We start from the raw sequence: 4,406 nt of genomic DNA, 5'->3' as shown, positions 1-4,406 counted from the left end.
CTATTCCAGGAATTGCTTAAGCATACTAATTGGAAAGCTAGTGGTGGCTTAAGCTTTGGTGTGCTCACAAAGAGCCAAGCATAAGAAGAGCATGGGGATGGGAGTTGGGGTTATTAGCTAGACAAGGAGGTTATTCATCTTTCTCTGGGCCCATTTTCTTGTTTGTAATTTGAAGACGTTATATTAAATGACCCTGGAAGGCCTTCCAGCTCTTATAATCTAAGATTCAATTTTGTTAGCAAGACACAGTAGTATAATGCTTGGGAGGAGGAGGAGCACAGCAATTGGATTCTGATATTTCATCCTTTTTCTTAAGAGGAACTTTTATGAGAGAGATTTTTCTATAACTCTTTTCCATTAAAACATCATGAACAAGGTGTTTCCATAGAATAATGGAAAATTCTTTTTCTGTTTGTGTGTGTGTGTGTGTGTGTGTGTAAAAGATGAAGACTGACGAAAACAATATGAAATAGGGAAGAGCACAGACTTGAAGAGCGTCCGGGTTGTAATGCCTCTGACTCCTCTTACCTACAACCTTGGCTGCTAAAGAGCCTCAGTTTACATAGAGGAACACTTGAGAGGATAACCATGATTACACACCAAAGTTTTAGAAGAACCAAAGAAGACCAGGACATTACTTTTATTTTTGGTGTGTGTGTGTGTGTGTGTGTGTGTGGATAAACAACATATGCAGTACTTTCTTTCATTCAATATAAAATTAAGGGAATTTCCTTATTTGTTTTTTAAAGTATTTGAAATCTTAAAGGAAGTGCATGGGGGGGGGGGAGAATGAGAGACAGACAGACAGACAGACAGACAGAGAGAGAGAGAGAGAGAGAGAGAGAGATTCTAACAGCTGTTGAGGCCAATGCCTCCTTCAGATTTCAAGCTTCACACTTGCAAGTGCAGGTCCTTTGCTCTGCATCTGTATCCTGAAATCTTGCTAAACTTTCTTATTAATGCTAGGATCATCCCCCATGTTTGCAGTTTGAGATTTCCTATGATAATAATAAACTTTCATGGATTGAGGCTGTATATCACCTTAGAACCATTTCCATTACCATTACAGAAAGCATGATATTTACAAATAGAGATTTAATATTTCATTTTGTTAAGCTGTACATGCCTGATATCTTATTTTCCTTTTTCTTATCATACGACCTAGAACTTGTACCATTATGTCAGATTGTCTACATTCACAAATTTGTCACAGTTACTGAAGAATGGATGTAGTCAGTATTTTACATTTGCCCATCTAAAATTTATAGTGACCTTTCCTGGTCTTCAGGCCAGAACCATACAAACTTGTCCTAAGAGAGAATTATGCCTAGGAATCCCTGGGCAGTTTATTTCTCTTTCTCTTTCTGGTGTTTATAGTTAATTTCTCTATAGGGAAGTGTAGGTGAATCACTCAGCTCAGCACCCAGAAATACTAAGCACTAAGCACGTGTTAGTTGCTATTATCCTTTTTATTTATCTTATTCTTCATACAAGGCCTTTGCAACATTGGCAGCACCTATTCTGATAAAACCACAACACTGACAGGCCTAGAGTATCTTTATTCTTTAGGAGGAATTGACTTTTCCTGTGACAGAATTCACACTCTTACTCTTCTCTGGTTTATACCCCTAGGGTAGTTAAGTGAGGGGCAGGGACCTATCTCTTATTGGTCTATTTACAACTGGGACTTGTTTAGAGAAGCCAGCACTCAGTTTTTGCTGGCTCAGAGGCAATGCTTTGTACGGGGAAACTGACCTAAATTACACAAAGGAGACCATCTTTTGCTAGTACCTCACTGACTAGGGCACTGGAAAGCGAGCAGTAAAGAAGACTGGCGCACTCTTTGTCCACGCTTAGCTGTATAGCCACACTCCCATGCAATGCTTTTGTCTCCAGCTCCCTGGGAGAGGGCATTTTTCTGCCCTTCTTGCCTCTTTCAACTAGTCATCCTTTATGCAGACAGTTTCAGTCTAAATCTCACCTTCACTAGCCTGCTGGATTTCATCCTCTTCCTCACCTGTTTTGCTACTTATTTACCTTGTATTTCACATTGCCATTTCTTTCATTGCTCTTCTTAGACTCGGGGAATGAAAAGCCCCATAGTGCAGTCTCTTAGAAGGTGCTTTCACTCTGCACATTGTCCAGTTGTGGGTGTTAATTGCCATCTACTACATGATAAATCATCTCTGATGAGGACTCTGATGAATGAGGCACTGATCTATAGGTATAGTAAGAAAACGTGATGAAAATATACTGTACAAAAATTTGAAAAAAATATAAAGAGAAAAAATAGAAGTAAATGAACTGGAAATGTGTTCTGAATGAGTGTTGGGGTTGGTGTTTAGAGACAGGGCTCAGCCCATGGCAGAACTTGCTTAGGTGAGACAAGGACAGAGAGGCTCCCAAGAAATGAATGAAAAGGAAGTGAGGAGAGCAGTACTGAAATCATCTTCCCGCTGACAAGCTTGAGGATAATGACAAATATATGTGCTCTGAATTCTTTTGAGTAGGCTGGGTAGTAAGCTCCGGATAGAAAGGTTAGAGATGAAGGACTGCAAGTCTATTGTTTTGGGCTCAAGTCCCAAGCATTGTAAGTAGTTGGAGGACCTTGGAGCATGCCACTTCCCCTTCTGTGGTCTTAGTCCCTCATGTAAAATAAAGAGGGCTTGTTTCTTTGCTGCTGTCATGGTGGTTTGTTTCAGTGATATCAACACAAGACCACCTAGCTACGGAAACACAGTCTGTTGATCTTTTTTTTTTTTTTTTTTTTTGATTTTTTTTTATTCGATATAATTTATTTACATTTCAAATGATTTCCCCTTTTCTAGCCCCCCCCCACTCCCCGAAAGTCCCATAAGCCCCCTTCTCTTCCCCTGTCCTCCCTCCCACCCCTTCCCAGTTCCCCGTTCTGGTTTTGCCAAATACTGTTTCACTGAGTCTTTCCAGAACCAGGGGCCACTCCTCCTTTCTTCTTGTACCTCATTTGATGTGTGGATTATGTTTTGGGTATTCCAGTTTTCTAGGTTAATAACCACTTATTAGTGAGTGCATACCATGATTCATCTTTTGAGTCTGGGTTACCTCACTTAGTATGATGTTCTCTAGCTCCATCCATTTGCCTAAGAATTTCATGAATTCATTGTTTCTAATGGCTGAATAGTACTCCATTGTGTAGATATACCACATTTTTTGTATCCACTCTTCTGTTGAGGGATACCTGGGTTCTTTCCAGCATCTGGCAATTATAAATAGGGCTGCTATGAACATAGTAGAGCATGTATCCTTATTACATGGTGGGGAATCCTCTGGGTATATGCCCAGGAGTGGTATAGCAGGATCTTCTGGAAGTGAGGTGCCCAGTTTTCGGAGGAACCGCCAGACTGCTTTCCAGAGTGGTTGTACCAATTTGCAACCACACCAGCAGTGGAGGAGTGTTCCTCTTTCTCCGCACCCTCTCCAACACCTGCTGTCTCCTGAATTTTTAATCTTAGCCATTCTGACTGGTGTAAGATGAAATCTTAGGGTTGTTTTGATTTGCATTTCCCTAATGACTAATGAAGTTGAGCATTTTTTAAGATGCTTCTCCGCCATCCGAAGTTCTTCAGGTGAGAATTCTTTGTTTAACTCTGTACCCCATTTTTTAATAGGGTTGTTCGGTTTTCTGGAGTCTAACTTCTTGAGTTCTTTATATATATTGGATATTAGCCCTCTATCTGATGTAGGATTGGTGAAGATCTTTTCCCAATTTGTTGGTTGCCGATCTGTCCTCTTGATGGTGTCCTTTGCCTTACAGAAACTCTGTAACCTTATGAGGTCCCATTTGTCAATTCTTGCTCTTAGAGCATACGCTATTGGTGTTCTGTTCAGAAACTTTCTCCCTGTACCGATGTCCTCAAGGGTCTTCCCCAGTTTCTTTTCTATTAGCTTCAGAGTGTCTGGCTTTATGTGGAGGTCCTTGATCCATTTGGATTTGAGCTTAGTACAAGGAAACAAGGATGGATCAATTTGCATTCTTCTGCATGCTGACCTCCAGTTGAACCAGCACCATTTGTTGAAAAGGCTATCTTTTTTCCATTGGATGTTTTCAGCCTCTTTGTCGAGGATCAAGTGGCCATAGGTGTGTGGGTTCATTTCTGGATCTTCAATCCTGTTCCATTGATCCTCCTGCCTGTCACTGTACCAATACCATGCAGTTTTTAACACTATTGCTCTGTAGTATTGCTTGAGGTCAGGGATACTGATTCCCCCAGATTTTCTTTTGTTGCTGAGAATAGTTTTAGCTATCCTGGGTTTTTTGTTGTTCCAGATGAATTTGATAATTGCTCTTTCTAACTCTGTGAAGAATTGAGTTGGGATTTTGATGGGTATTGCATTGAATCTGTATAGTGCTTTAGGCAAAATGGCCA

The sequence above is a fragment of the Apodemus sylvaticus genome, chromosome X (assembly GCF_947179515.1).
Source record: "Apodemus sylvaticus chromosome X, mApoSyl1.1, whole genome shotgun sequence".
Taxonomy (NCBI): domain Eukaryota; kingdom Metazoa; phylum Chordata; class Mammalia; order Rodentia; family Muridae; genus Apodemus; species Apodemus sylvaticus.
Note: the sequence above shows the minus strand (reverse complement) of the source record.